This window comes from Lissotriton vulgaris, chromosome 12 (assembly GCF_964263255.1).
Source record: "Lissotriton vulgaris chromosome 12, aLisVul1.2, whole genome shotgun sequence".
NCBI classification, from domain to species: Eukaryota; Metazoa; Chordata; class Amphibia; order Caudata; family Salamandridae; genus Lissotriton; species Lissotriton vulgaris.
In genome coordinates, this window is record NC_141700.1 from 29,285,745 (window position 1) to 29,302,329 (window position 16,585).

The 16,585-nt window shown below is 46.9% G+C and overlaps 1 protein-coding gene across 1 annotated transcript in view; it reads left to right on the forward strand.

The window, feature by feature from the left end:
* Nucleotides 1-16,585, forward strand: part of HAPLN4 (hyaluronan and proteoglycan link protein 4) — a 105,264-nt gene that overhangs the window by 42,660 nt on the left and 46,019 nt on the right. The gene's annotated exons all lie outside the window — the stretch shown is intronic.

Genomic DNA, 16,585 nt, shown 5'->3' on the forward strand with positions numbered 1-16,585 from the left:
GTTGAGATGGTATGGAATGGGTTGGGTTGTGATGGTTTGGGATTGGTTGAGCTGAGATGGTTTTGGATGGGTTGGGTTGAGATGGTTTGGGATGCGATGGGTTGGGTTGGGATTAGTTGTGTGGGGATACAATGGGATGAGTTGGGATGTGTTGCGTTGGGATGGGATGGGTTGAGATGGTATGGGATGGGATGGGTTGAGATGGTATGGGATGGGTTGCGTTGAGACGGTTTTGGATGCGACGGGTTGGGTTGGGTTGGGTTGGATTGGGATGGGATGGGATGGGATGGGATGGTCTGGGAAATGTAGGAGTAAGAGCGGGTAAACTGTCGAACGAGTGGCATGCAATTGTTGAAGTATCATAAGGACCAGTGATTAGGGTGGGTGAATACATAGATGAAAGTCACAGGCTTGCTGTATTATTTATTTGTGTATTTATTTAGCGAGTTTTGTAAAGCGGTACTCACTGTCACTTGGCAGTCATTTCTGCATGCAGGATCATCCTAGTTGCAGACTAGAAGAGTTGAATTTAGTAGTATCTAATGCATTGTAGTTAGCCTAATTTGATTCAAGGGGTCTCTAGCTTTTATATTTCAGCCACTACCTTCTTGAATGTGCTTAGTTGACACTCCATAGTAGTTTCCCCAGGAGTATTCTGAAATGCTGTGGTTGCCGGGCTTTGCCCTGAGAAAGCATCTGAGTTTGTTCCAGAGTTTGATTCCTTGAACTCCCACAGCTCTTCCTCCATGTTTGAACCATTTACACCCTCTTTGCCGATCCAGATTAAAGGTATCAAATTGAAGATGCCTAGCTGATGTAAAATGAGGAGCCGACTTTCATAAGTTGCCACAATAGCCCTTGTGAAAGGGTTCATTGAATGTCCGAGAGGACTGGTGCTGCTCTGCCGGCTGTGTTCTTCCTTCCCTTCAAACTGTTCGGCTCCTCTGGTAGCCGGTCTGGTGGCCAGCCAGAGTGTGGTTTGGTGAAGAGGAGACCGCAGCGTCTCTTCTCCTCACCTAGTGCTGTAGCATCAATTTCTGGTGGGAGAAGTTGGCGGAATGTGAACTGGTCTGAGATCCTTGCTCTGCTGCATCTGCAAACAAAGCAGTGAGACCCAGGAGCTCAGTGCGCTGCGTTCAGCTGCAGCGAATGGGGCAGAAATGTGGGATTCAGAGGGAATGTCTAAATGCCAGTTCTGCTGGTCTGATTTTTACCTCGCTTAATGATTCTTTAGAAAGGGCTGCGGGAGCTCTTCGGCACAGACCTCAGCGGCTGCTAATGAAAGTCAGACAGCTTATTATCCCCTGCTTTGCATACATTTGCATCAGAACACAACGTTTTGTTCCAAAAGTCATCCGCTACCGATTTCTCTTTTTCGTGCCCTCGGAGTCCTTACTTCCTAATTATGACAAGGACTCTGTGGCCCACCGAGCTAGAAAAGGGGGCAGTTGTTGGGGTTCAAGCATGCTGGGCACTTGAAAGAGTCACTCTTACTGGCCTGTGCTGGGCAGTGCCAGACTCCTGCCCGCTGGGCAGAGCTGGGATCAGGTCCTTCGTGAAACCCACAGTGGGTGTCCTAACTGCACCGCCACACTTCCATCGATAGCTGAGACCCCTCTCATGCAGTTCTGCACCAAACGTGTCACTCGCTTAGCATAGACCATTATTATGCCGTTTGTGTGCAGAAAAAAGGAGAAAAAAAAGTTAATGGTTGGGGTTCAAAAACTCTTTTCCCATTTAACTTCCGTAGGAAATTTTTCTCGCACTCACGGCCAAAATCAGATTGGGTTTCTGTCAAGTTTAGCCTGTATGTAGAACTTTACTCCGAAAGCAAGTTTTTGTTGGTTTGGTGGAAATCAGTTCATTCATTTTTTTAGATATAGGCATTTGAATAAACTGCAGGGTGGGCTTGAAAAGGATGAACTTTTTGTTTATCTTGCCAATTGAAAAGGCATTTGTTGATTTGCTTATAATTTTGATGCTGTTTGACAAATATAGATGAAAATTGGCAGATGCTTAGGGGCTGATATGAAGTCTGGCGGACAGGGTACTCCGCTGCATTTGCATCCGAGTAAGTACACGGTTTGCCCAACCCTTGGTCAGCCCCCCTCATTTAGAGAAGAGGCCGACCCCATTGGCTCCTTCAACAGAATGTTACATGGTCCTTGGGGACATTGTCGACATTGCTAAGTTAGCATGAGCTTTGCTGCCATGATGCTGCTTTTGCGCACAATACTACATGACTATTATCACAGGACTCTGTTTGAGCCATTCGCATGAGAACTGTCGGCTTTTCTGGTTCTCTGTTGCATTTCTGGAGTTTAGTGTGAACATGTTGTTCAAGGTCGATAAACAATGCCCCTTGTTATTCTGTTCTGGTCAGGCCCTAGCATCTAGACAGAATATGCTACACACGGCTGCAAGGCTGGAGACCCGTGCTTTGTTATTAATGGATGGCATGTTGTTTTAACACACACTTGGAGAAAGCTTTTCCATGGAGGACAGCAACGCTACGCTGTTCCTATGATGTAAACCTTACATTCAGGCTTCAAGGTAAGGGGTCTGCTGTCAACGCCTAGATATCTTCCTTTACATGAATAAACCGCTACCAGTCCTGGGGAGGGTGGTTAGGTCTTATAGTCCCTTTTCCACTGTCTTTATAAAATGACTTCCCCTTTGTAGTCTACGGTATTGTAACAATGCTAACTGTGTTGAGTTTATGCATTTTGCTGCTGGTAGTGGCTGCTGTACTGTATTGTAGAGCACGATAGTAAAATAATCATTTTGAACTATTTCAGTGACTCTGCCAATCCTTGTTGTGTACAAGTACGAGTGAGTGAGCGAAAGAGTATGTCTTGCTCCCGCGATTCCTGAGAGTCCGGAGTGTTGTGTTCTGGGTTGTCAAAACATTTGCAGCTTCGTGAATTTTGTCGGAGAACGAATGAGACACTATGGTTAGTTGGTTTTGGGATTTTGGGTACTAATGTGGTAGGGTGGTACACCCCTATACACTGAGATCCTGTTTTCCTGGGCATAGTTCTGTGTATGTGCTGAATCCCTGCAACAAGAATACTTCCTGTGACAGCCAACCAAGGAGGAGCTGGTGGAGAATGGACATTGCGCTGTCCACCCACAGCCGACCGAGGAGTAGCTGGTGGAGGATGGACACTGCGCTGTCCACCCACAGCTGACCGAAGAGTTGGTGGAGGATGGACATTGCACTGTCCACCCACAGCCGACCGAGGAGTAGCTGGTGGAGGATGGACACTGCGCTGTCCACCCACAGCCGACCGAGGAGGAGCTGGTGGAGGATGGACACTGCGCTGTCCACCCACAGCCGACCGAGAAGGGGCTGGTGGGGGAAGGACATTGCGCTGTCCACCCTCAGCCGAGTGCGGAGGAGCTGGTGGGAGAAGACCGTTGTGCTGTCCACCCTCTGCCAACCGCAGAGGAGCTTGTGGGGGAAGGACATTACACACTGCCAACCCTCTTCAGGGTGCACAATGTGATGCCTTTGTTTCCTGTTTGCCACCTCTAGTCAAGTCAAGTCAAGTCAAGTCAAGTCAGATAATTTATATAGCGCACTACATACCCAGAGGGTCTCAAGGCGCTAAAGAGGGGGAGGAGGATTACTTGTCAAATATCCACGTTTTAAGTTGTTTTCTGAAAGCTAGGTGGTTCTGGGTAAGGCGAAAGTGAGTGTGGAGTGAGTTCCATGTTTTAGCAGCCAGGTAAGAGAAGGATCTGCCTCCCATGGTGGTCTTGTTGATGCGAGGTACAGTGGCGAGGGCTTGGCTGGAGGAGCGTAGTTGGCGGGAGGGGGTGTAGAAGGACAGTCTTGAGTTGAGGCATTCTGGTCCGATGTCGTAAAGTGATTTGTGTGCGTGGGTTAGCAGTCGGAAAGTGATTCTCTTATTGACGGGTAGCCAGTGGAGGTCTTTCAGGTGACCAGAGATGTGTTCGTTGCGTGGGATGTCTAATATGATTCTGGCTGAGGCGTTTTGGATTCGTTGGAGTTTCTTTTGGAGTTTAGCGGTAGTGCCTGCGTAGAGGGTGTTTCCGTAGTCCAGTCGGCTCGTGACCAGAGCATGGGTGACTGTTTTCCTGGTTTCGGAGGGGATCCAGCGAAATGTTTTTTTGAGCATGCGAAGAATGTTGAAGCAGGATGAGGATACGGCGCTGACTTGTCTGTTCATTGAAAGTGAGGAATCCAGGATAACGCCTAGGTTCCGTGCGTGGTCTGTCGGGATGGGTGCTTTTCCAAGGGCTTCCGGCCTCCAAGAGTCGTCCCATGCAGAGGGGGATGTACCTAGGATGAGGACTTCTGTTTTATCTGAGTTCAGTTTCAGACGGCTGTGTTTCATCCATTCAGCAACTTCTTTCATTCCTTCGTGTAGGTTAGTTTTGGCGGTGCTGGGGTCCTTGGTGAGAGAAAGGATCAGTTGAGTGTCATCCGCGTAAGAGATGATGTTGAGGTTGTGTTGGCGGGCGATGGTCGCGAGGGGGCTCATGTATACGTTGAAGAGCGTGGGGCTGAGAGAGGATCCTTGTGGTACGCCGCAGATGACTTCAGTGGCCTCTGACTTGAATGGTGGAAGGCGGACTCTCTGGGTTCTTCCGGTGAGGAACGAGGTGATCCATTCAAGTGCTTTTCCTTGGATTCCGATGTTATTGAGGCGTTGTAACAGGGTGCTATGACAGACTGTGTCGAATGCTGCAGAGAGGTCGAGGAGGATGAGGGCGACTGTGTCTCCATTGTCCAGTAGAGTCCGAATGTCGTCTGTTGCTGCGATGAGGGCGGTCTCAGTGCTGTGTTTTGCTCGGAAGCCAGATTGTGAGGAGTCGAGGGATTTGTTGGCTTCGAGGAAAGCGGCGAGCTGGTTGTTGACAGCTTTCTCGATGACAGAAAACTTCAGTGTGTGGGGGTAATTTGGTATTTTTTTTTTTCTAAAACAAATTCCCACTTTGGTAATTTTTGAAAATCTAGAAAAATGTCAAAAGTTTGGAATATGGCCATCAAAGCTGATGCCCACCACCCAAGTTTTAGTGCCTTGAAAGGACCCTCTGCAACTGTGGAGAGATGACCTGAGGACCCGCGTTTACCTATAAATGAATGTTTTCTTTTTGAAGCACTTCATATCTAGTTTTCTGTAAAATATGGCAGACAAGGCAGCGGGTTCCCCCAACATCCTCCAGGAGTCTGGTGGTGATTTGCAGTATGCTGCTGCTGCCACCTACTGGTGGAAATGATGATACATTCGGTGGGTAACAGAGCTTTAGCAGAACTGATGTCACTAAATACCCACAGTGCACCAGAGACTTCTCCCAAAATGGCGTCTAAAAGATGTTCTCTCCGTTTTAATTTGGCTCAAATAACTTTTAAAGTTCTATTGCTGTATTTCAGATTAAGATTTTCGCTGCGCACAATAAATTGCCTGTTTATTGTGCTTGCACACCAACATTTGTGGCCCATTGTTTATATATATATAAATATTTATATATATATGGAAACCAAGGTCGAAACGTGTTGACGTTCGAATTAATAATGTGATCCTGGAGTGAGAGTCTGACTAAGAATACGAGGTTTCCTTTTTATTGGCAGCCGTGTTTTGCACCGGCCCCACCCAGGTGGATGTAACTGGCAGTGTTGGATGGTTTCGGTAATATATATCTGCTCCTTGATGCATAGTGAACGGCGCACTCGCGGATGGGTGCTTTACAAATGCGGGGGTGCGCCTGCAATATCCGTTTCCTTTGTTTCTCAAAGAGAAAAAACAGCACTTGCGGGAGCGGTTGTTAGAGTTTATTGGCAACGCAACAGTATGTGTGTGTATATATATATAAATGTGTGTGTATATGTGTGTATATATATGTATGTGTGTGTGTGTGTGTGTGTGTATATGTGTGTGTATATATATATATATATGTGTGTGTGTGTGTGTATGTGTATACATATGTGTGTGTGTATATATGTGTGTGTGTGTTTATATATATGTGTATATATATGTGTGTGTATGTACATATATGTGTATGTGTATATGTATATTTGTATGTATATATATGTGTGTGTGTGTATGTATGTGTATGTATATATATATATATATATATATCTCCCATTGGTCGAGCTGTAGGGGGCGCTGCATCTCTTGCACCAAGGCAGTGCGCGGAGTATGCAGAGCCTGGAACAAACGCCAGCATGAGCCGCGGTTATCGGATTCCCATCATAACCGCCAGCTCTGATTCAATGCTAATAATCCAGGCTCGAGGACATGTATTGATCCCAACGACAACAGTTAGCCCAAGATCAAGCAGGCCTGGAAAAATGAGTCTTTCATAAGGTGATGCCGGTCAGTGGCTGAAAGATTAGTTGAGGGTGGGAGATTTTCTGATTAACAGGGGCTCGAATTGGTGGCACGTTGGCTTTTCCGAGGTCGCATGCAGCGTGCAGTGACATATGGTAGGCTATGGGGCTGGCGGCTGGGGGCGGAGCCTGGGGGCAGAGGTAAGGGCAGGGGAAGACAGAATAATTCCTTGTGCTACCTGCCATGTGACTGACTCTGGCCCGGCCCTGCCCTTCTTTTGAAGATGCCAGCCATTTCTTATTTTCTTACTACAAGGGTTTCTTTAGCGGAGGGGCTTGCTTTATCCTTTTTAGGATGAGCCTAGCAGATTGGTTGGGAAAGGAATATTGTTGGCTTACCAAAAACATACAGGCAATTGCAGCCCTCTAATTGCTTACCATTGGGTGGTTTTATTGCCACTCTTATGTGCTTGAATCTTATTCGTTGGCTTACCCTGTCCTTCATGTGTTGTCCCTCCACTGGGGCATATCCTCTTTGCTTGTGTCCTTCCACTGCTCAGTTTTAGGGACCTACTTTTTTCTTTTTGCTTAGGTACGCCATGAGAGTGCATGTGTTTTCCAGATGTGTCCCTCAATTGTGTCTGCGCCCCCCACTGTTCCCCTGTTGTCTTCCCCATTGCACCCACAGTTTTTTTTAATTACTTTAAATAAAGACACTCACATGACTTGTTATTTTTTTTTATTTATTTACTGATCCGTTTTGGATGGGTAAATAAAACCAAAGAAAACAATAGGTACACGCGTTATTTTACAGGTGCTCATGCGTGGTCATGCATGTGTTCTTGCGCCAAATACACATTCTTGTATACATCATGACACATGCGTGCGCACCTACACAGATGTGTCATTACACCTTTTTCGTTTTTTTTTAATTGTACTTTTGTTTGTGCTGTACAGCCAATGCTGGCTGAGGTCATGGGGTACTGGAAAGCAAGACTCCGGTTCAGCACATTTAACTAGGCGTGCCAGGCACAAACAAGGAGAGTGCATCCTATTACAGATATTGCGCTGCGGCCGCCATCTTGGCACCGCTTGCAGTACCCAGTCTGCCCTTCTCTGTGCAGGCGGCAATGCAGCCTGTATGGAAAGAGGAACAGCGCTCCCCCTGCACACAGGTGTACTGGTTGACTGCACCCGGCTGCAGGGGCATTTGTGGGCGATTCATGGGACCCCATTTCCCCCCTTTGAAGGGGTGTTGACAAGGGGTGTATTGACGATGCGTCCCTCTTTCAGACGCCTCCTGATGGTCCATAATACGGCACGGACACAGAGGCAAAGGGTTTGTGTCTTTAGAATGGGGCCCGTGCTAATAAGGGAGTGCCCCGTTAGAAGCGTCTGCGGCTCTTTCTGTAATACCAAAGTGCCCTGGTGGCAAAGAAAGTGGGCCCTGTGATGAAGCATGTCACCTTCGGGTGAGTGAGGGTTCTCGTCCTTAACAGCTCTATGCTCTTTTTTTGACACTACCAAACATACAAATATTGTGTGAAAAAGAAAGTGGGCGCTCACGCCTGCTATCCCTGGGAAAAACCTTGTAATACGCCCCCTAGAGGGCATTCATGATATGGCATTGACTGACAATCTGTTGAAGGGCAGGCAAAAACCATGCTGCCAACTTTTGAGTTTGGCACGGCCGCTCAAGACACTGCTTCCTTGCCCACCTCTACTATCCGCATCATGGTGGAGATGCGACGTGGCACACAGATAAGAGAGTGGCGAGAGGGAGGAAGGAGGTTTAATGGATTGAACATAACTGTATTTTGCAGTTGTGAAACACTTGCCAAATAAACAATGTTGGAAACAGATGGACAACTTCCCCTGCGTCGTGTATGGGGGGGGGTTATACCCGGCTGGCAGCAGGAGGGTATAAAAGCTGGCTTATGAAGTACTCCCTCTGCCAATCTCTTCCCATCTCCATCAGGAGAAATACGAGGCGTCGTAACCTTTTACGAGCCACAGGGGGCAGCACAGGGCGCTGAAGCCGCGGCCCGTCTTTTTTTTATGCCTCTGTTTTTGTTTGTCTGCCTATTGTGTGTTTTATGGCACCATTTACCGTTTTTATTGCCGCGCCAGAAGTCTTGCTCTCGGCCCAGAAACACATCATATGGTTTGCGACGCTCCGTGCGCCGGTATATGCGACAGGGAAATTGCTACTTTGTGACCACAAACGTCCCCCGGGTCAGATCTATTCCGAAAATTCCCCAAAATTCATGTTTGTGTCTTGTTAACAAATCTTAGCTTATGTGAGTGTTTCTGCAGTATGCAATGTGGAATAATGCACCTGATTTCCCAAGATTGTCACACCGCTTTACAAAATGGGCCCCATGTGCTGTACTAGAATGGTTTCCCCCACCATCAGCCCATTCATAAAATGTAATGGTTCATTCCATTGTGGAGGTACATTCATTTTAATATAAACAATGGGCTAGCGGGCTTTACGTATGGTGCCACAGATGTAAATATGCTGCTAGAATTCCAGGACAGTATTAAGTCAGTCTTGAGAAGTGCAGGTACTCTCCCTCTTAAAATAAAAAAGTGCTGGTACTCAGTACCGTATTTACAACAAGGGGTGGTGAGGGACAGAGTCTCTGAATTAAGCAGAAAGCTCTCACCCAGTCAAGAGATCAGGGCTAGATCCAACACCGTTTTTTAGCTCACTGCACCATCCCAGTTTCAGAACCTGGCTGTATGCAAATTAGTCTGTTCCTGTCCCAGTGCATGATGGGAACAGGGCAAACCAAACTACAAAAGCCAATTCTTACACTGGGAAGGAAACAAGCTCCCGGGGACCAGTTTCTGGCATTACAGCCATCTTCGGCCCGGTTTGCTTGAATCCTGATGGTGCAATGAGCAAGGGTCTCACATCTGAGAATACCCTTCCACGCTTAGGGTGGACAAAAATATTTACAACAAGGGGTGGTGAGGGACAGAGTCTCTGAATTAAGCAGAAAGCTCTCACCCAGTCAAGAGATCAGGGCTAGATCCAACACCGTTTTTTAGCTCACTGCACCATCCCAGTTTCAGAACCTGGCTGTATGCAAATTAGTCTGTTCCTGTCCCAGTGCATGATGGGAACAGGGCAAACCAAACTACAAAAGCCAATTCTTACACTGGGAAGGAAACAAGCTCCCGGGGACCAGTTTCTGGCATTACAGCCGTCTTCGGCCCGGTTTGCTTGAATCCTGATGGTGCAATGAGCAAGGGTCTCACATCTGAGAATACCCTTCCACGCTTAGGGTGGACAAAAATATTTACAACAAGGGGTGGTGAGGGACAGAGTCTCTGAATTAAGCAGAAAGCTCTCACCCAGTCAAGAGATCAGGGCTAGATCCAACACCGTTTTTTAGCTCACTGCACCATCCCAGTTTCAGAACCTGGCTGTATGCAAATTAGTCTGTTCCTGTCCCAGTGCATGATGGGAACAGGGCAAACCAAACTACAAAAGCCAATTCTTACACTGGGAAGGAAACAAGCTCCCGGGGACCAGTTTCTGGCATTACAGCCGTCTTCGGCCCGGTTTGCTTGAATCCTGATGGTGCAATGAGCAAGGGTCTCACATCTGAGAATACCCTTCCACGCTTAGGGTGGACAAAAATATTTACAACAAGGGGTGGTGAGGGACAGAGTCTCTGAATTAAGCAGAAAGCTCTCACCCAGTCAAGAGATCAGGGCTAGATCCAACACCGTTTTTTAGCTCACTGCACCATCCCAGTTTCAGAACCTGGCTGTATGCAAATTAGTCTGTTCCTGTCCCAGTGCATGATGGGAACAGGGCAAACCAAACTACAAAAGCCAATTCTTACACTGGGAAGGAAACAAGCTCCCGGGGACCAGTTTCTGGCATTACAGCCGTCTTCGGCCCGGTTTGCTTGAATCCTGATGGTGCAATGAGCAAGGGTCTCACATCTGAGAATACCCTTCCACGCTTAGGGTGGACAAAAATATTTACAACAAGGGGTGGTGAGGGACAGAGTCTCTGAATTAAGCAGAAAGCTCTCACTGGGGTGGGGCAGTGAGATAAATAACGGGGATGGATCAAGCCCTGATCTTTGGACTGGGTAAGAGTGGTCTGCTTAATTCAGACACTCTGTTCATCACCACCCCCTTTTCTGTATCGTTTTTGGCCACTATAGGTGTGGCAGGGTATACTCAGACATGAGTCCCTTTCTCACTGCTCCATCAGGATTCAAGCAAGCCGGGCCGATGAGGCTGAAATGCCAGAAACCGGTCCCCGGTAGCTTGTCTACTTTCTGGTGAAGAATTGGCTTGGTAGTTTGGTCTGCCCTGTTCCCATGATGCACTGGGCCAGGGGCAGACTAATTTGCATATAGCCAGGTTCTGAGCTGGGATGGGGCAGTGAGATAAATAACGGGGATGGATCAAGCCCTGATCTTTGGACTGGGTAAGAGTGGTCTGCTTAATTCAGACACTCTGTTCATCACCACCCCCTTTTCTGTATCGTTTTTGGCCACTATAGGTGTGGCAGGGTATACTCAGACATGAGTCCCTTTCTCACTGCTCCATCAGGATTCAAGCAAGCCGGGCCGATGAGGCTGAAATGCCAGAAACCGGTCCCCGGTAGCTTGTCTACTTTCTGGTGAAGAATTGGCTTGGTAGTTTGGTCTGCCCTGTTCCCATGATGCACTGGGCCAGGGACAGACTAATTTGCATATAGCCAGGTTCTGAGCTGGGATGGGGCAGTGAGATAAATAACGGGGATGGATCAAGCCCTGATCTTTGGACTGGGTAAGAGTGGTCTGCTTAATTCAGACACTCTGTTCATCACCACCCCCTTTTCTGTATCGTTTTTGGCCACTATAGGTGTGGCAGGGTATACTCAGACATGAGTCCCTTTCTCACTGCTCCATCAGGATTCAAGCAAGCCGGGCCGATGAGGCTGAAATGCCAGAAACCGGTCCCCGGTAGCTTGTCTACTTTCTGGTGAAGAATTGGCTTGGTAGTTTGGTCTGCCCTGTTCCCATGATGCACTGGGCCAGGGACAGACTAATTTGCATATAGCCAGGTTCTGAGCTGGGATGGGGCAGTGAGATAAATAACGGGGATGGATCAAGCCCTGATCTTTGGACTGGGTAAGAGTGGTCTGCTTAATTCAGACACTCTGTTCATCACCACCCCCTTTTCTGTATCGTTTTTGGCCACTATAGGTGTGGCAGGGTATACTCAGACATGAGTCCCTTTCTCACTGCTCCATCAGGATTCAAGCAAGCCGGGCCGATGAGGCTGAAATGCCAGAAACCGGTCCCCGGTAGCTTGTCTACTTTCTGGTGAAGAATTGGCTTGGTAGTTTGGTCTGCCCTGTTCCCATGATGCACTGGGCCAGGGACAGACTAATTTGCATATAGCCAGGTTCTGAGCTGGGATGGGGCAGTGAGATAAATAACGGGGATGGATCAAGCCCTGATCTTTGGACTGGGTAAGAGTGGTCTGCTTAATTCAGACACTCTGTTCATCACCACCCCCTTTTCTGTATCGTTTTTGGCCACTATAGGTGTGGCAGGGTATACTCAGACATGAGTCCCTTTCTCACTGCTCCATCAGGATTCAAGCAAGCCGGGCCGATGAGGCTGAAATGCCAGAAACCGGTCCCCGGTAGCTTGTCTACTTTCTGGTGAAGAATTGGCTTGGTAGTTTGGTCTGCCCTGTTCCCATGATGCACTGGGCCAGGGACAGACTAATTTGCATATAGCCAGGTTCTGAGCTGGGATGGGGCAGTGAGATAAATAACGGGGATGGATCAAGCCCTGATCTTTGGACTGGGTAAGAGTGGTCTGCTTAATTCAGACACTCTGTTCATCACCACCCCCTTTTCTGTATCGTTTTTGGCCACTATAGGTGTGGCAGGGTATACTCAGACATGAGTCCCTTTCTCACTGCTCCATCAGGATTCAAGCAAGCCGGGCCGATGAGGCTGAAATGCCAGAAACCGGTCCCCGGTAGCTTGTCTACTTTCTGGTGAAGAATTGGCTTGGTAGTTTGGTCTGCCCTGTTCCCATGATGCACTGGGCCAGGGACAGACTAATTTGCATATAGCCAGGTTCTGAGCTGGGATGGGGCAGTGAGATAAATAACGGGGATGGATCAAGCCCTGATCTTTGGACTGGGTAAGAGTGGTCTGCTTAATTCAGACACTCTGTTCATCACCACCCCCTTTTCTGTATCGGTACTCAGTACCGGACAGTACCGGCCCATTTAACCCGTTGACCGTGGTGTGAATTCTGCCTCGGTGCGGGTGACTGCGCGTGGTCAGGACGGCCCCCAGCCGTCCTCCGCACACCACCACCGAGACGTCAGATGGCCTGGGACCGTCTGACGCATGGAAAGGGTTAACGCACTGGTACCAGCTCCAACTAGTACCACTTCTCTTGCTGGTACTGTTTCCGCTGCTTTGGTAGTCTCTGGTGGCTGACGCCTGACTCTGGCCTTCTGTTTCTGGATGGCAGCCCCCTTTCCCTCTGCCGTAGTCCATGTGTTTCGAGGCCCCCTTACCTGCTGCTCCCTTGTTGAGTTGGGGTTAGTCAAGATCTTTATATTTTAGTAAAATTGGATATATAATATACTTACAGGGGCTTTCAGCCAGCCCTCTTTATCCATTGGTCTGTCGTTGTGTGATTCACGTTTTTCTTCCGTCCATGGTAGCATGGGGCAGTGGGTCAGCCCACTTCAGCCATTGGATAACTTCACTATGATTGACAGCCCTGCGCCTTCACAGGAGCGCCTCGGCACACTTCCCTTCAGTGCCAGGGTACATCCAGCCGCAGTCGGGGCTATGGCCTCAGGAACAGCCCCCCCTTTGCACTTTGGCCCTTAAATTAGGTTTCTTGTGTATCTCTGGAGCCCAAAGATTGAAAACTTACCTGTTTAGCATCAGAACAGGCTACACTAACTAAGCCAGAATAGTGGGCCTGTTAACAGCATGTTAACTCTAGGTACATCGCTCTGAAGCAACTGCAGGGCTGCCTGAATGCTAAACAACAAGCTAAAATTAAAACATCTTTTCAGACTCTACTGCCTTGTATACAAAAACAGGCCTTTTTGACTGAAGGTGCGCAAAACCAGGGAGTACTTCCCTCTCTACTCCCCACAATGTAGGAAAAAATCCTACAGATTCAATATAGCAGCAAAATGGTTTCAGTACTCTATAAACAATATTAATAAAACTTCATATCACATTCAACTTCAAATTATTTAGGAGAATATTTGCACATAGGGGAAAACGGTATCCAGATTCAGTAGATGTATACCTCACTCACCTCCACCACAGTTGTGTGCCACCATTTTTTCCTATAAAGCTGAAGATCACTTGTAATTTTACTGGATCTGCTGCTGTTGAGGAGCCATTGCTGTTCAAGACAATACTTTTTGTACTATTGAACTGCTTATGATCACCAGTTTAATCAGGATCACTCTACGTGTCGAAAGTTAAAGAACTGGATTACATGTATTTTCGATATCAAATAAATTAAATCTGAAATATGGAGAAAAAAAAAATTTATTTTTATTATTCACAGAACAGAAACTTCTTCCATAGACGAATTTATCATTGCCAATGCGTTTCGTCTCACTAGGAGACTTCTTCAGGGCTACTCAAGAAAATATACAAATACATGTTTTAAAAGATGGAGACTAGCCTTTTTGTTAAAATTAAATACAAAAACATCTGCATGTATTGCAATTAAACATTTTTTTTATACATAATCATCATCATTTACAGATAAAAACAATGTACGGTTAAACTTAAAGAAAAAGCAACGAAGTAACCCAAACAGTGAGGAGATTAAATGACATGTACCCACAAACTCTTATGAACACAAAAAATATACTTATCATTTTGGAGCTGTCATTATTCCCACAGCACCAAGGTGAATGCACTAAGCATGGGCGGATTTCGCAGATCCACGATCGGCGGATTTGCGGATTTGCGGATCCGCAAAATCCCCGAATTTGCGGATTCGCGGATTTTGCAGATTTTTTTAATGTGGGGCCTTCTGTGCGAGTTCAAGTGCCTCTTGTGTGTATAAATGGTCAGAGACCGATCAGAGCAGCAGATCAAGAGAAAGAAGCTCCTGGTCACAGGAACAGCACGAGGATTGCGCTCGTGAAAGTCAAGGATACAAAAGCCTCTATCCAGCATCACAGCTGATTTTCGACTGTAGATTTGGGAAGAAGGCACACCTGCCCAGCCTCTACGACGCTCACAATTGTTTTTGGGCTGATGAATGAGTCACTGAATTTGAGCTTCAACTAGTTCCATCGACCATGTGTGTGTTACTATGCAATCGCCCCGAAGGGCCCAGGGGTCCCTTGAGTGAGCTGTCCAAAGTGTCCATCCATCATCCTGGGCTGTAACTATTTTAGGATGGCGCCAGCAAGCTGCCAGCGCCATCCTAAAATAGTTACTAAATTAGCTTCATCAGGAAGCACTAATAGATAAAATAAAGCAGGTGCTCGATTTTATCTATTAGTGCTTCCTGTTGAAGCTAACTTAGTCAGCTTGCCGGCGCCATCCTAAAATAGTTACAACAACAACTTCAAGCTTGAAGGCTTGAACTGTTGCCCCCCGAATCCGCCGCTCGCGGATTCACGGATTTTCGGTAAATTCGCGGGAGTTCGCGGATTGCGAATTTACCGAAAATCTGCGAAATCCGCAAGCGGAACGGATTTTGCGCTCACGCTTAGAAAGCACTACAACTTTTGTGCATGTGTTCAAAAAACACCCCACAAGTGAAAAAGAACACCATATGAATAAAACCTTCAAATCTATGGTATAGGTTATGTTCCTCAAGCAACACGGAATATTTCAAAGAAGCAGTATAAGTGAAACACTCGATAACGTTTTCATATAATCTGTAACAATAAATAATTAATTTAGGAATTAATATTTCTTACAAAAGTTCCTAAGCAGTAGAGATCAGAAACAGCATGTAGACAACTCTTTCTAAACATATACTCAATACACCTTTTCTACTCAGAAACCACTATTCTACCATTTTAAAAAAATGGAACAGTCGATTTTTTTAAAGTGGTAGAATAGTGGTTTCTGAGTAGAAAAGGTGACCTACATCCCAAGATGTGGTCACTTCAGGGGCGGATTAGCCGCTGGGGTAAGTAGCCCATTGGCCACTTGCACCCACACCTCTAAAGCCCTATAGCTAGTATTTATGGCCTACCTCTGACACCAAAACATGAGTTTTGATCCAACTTGCAGCAAGGACAAAAGGAGAGACCTGTGTTAGCCAAAACAGGAGCTGCACAAACCAATGGCGTGACACTCTGCACTTGTGGCAACCTTCCTGGAACTGCACAAATGCGGCTCGTCCTTGACCAAAGCTGGGTTCCCCCAGACGGAGGGATCCCTTTGCGAGCCAAAGGCATTACCAGACACCTCTGGACGAGTGGCACTAGTCCTCTCAACCACAGGTAAAAACAACGTGCATGAGCCAAAGACTCGCTGGCCATCGGGCCCTTTGAGAGCACAGTGAGAAATGTTGTCCTGACCACCGCGAAGTTTCAGTAGGCTACCATGTTTCCCCAGACCTCCGGACGTCAAATTAACTTTCTACTGTGATTACCTCTGCCAAGGATTAGTGGTCGCCTGTGCGGCGACCAGCACCTTTACTTAATGCTGCACATCAAGGGAACTCCGCAAAACCTTCATTCGACATCAGCAGTTACTTTGTTCTCAACATTTTGCAGCCTGTTTCCAACTAGCACAGTGTAAGTGGTAAAAACCAGCTCTCCCACATTATAACCAAGGGCTGACAGGACATGGTGAAACCTAACCAGCACCACCTCATAATACTCCACATTCCTACACTTTGCAGCTATCAACTAAATCTGAGTGCATATTTCTTGTAGCATTGCTGACCTTAGAGCCAGTCATTAATGCTTGTTATTGGCACTTGAGTTGATAAAGCTCTGAAAGTCTCAGAGCCTTGTTTTTAGGCCCTTCTGTAGTCACAAAAGAGTTGAAGTCTTTTTCCAATCTTCCGTCTACTTCAACCAATAATTGTACACCATGCTTTGGGAGACCAGGAACTCTCGGGCAGCTCCTCTCTTCCGGAATATCATATCCTCCCTCTCGTCGTGTAAAGTTCTGTGTCATCCTCAAGATACATTCCTTCTGTCTTACCTTCTCGTCAGCCTGTTTTTAGTGACTTCTCATTGATTTTAAATGCTATAAAATTATTTTATTGCTCTTGATGAAGT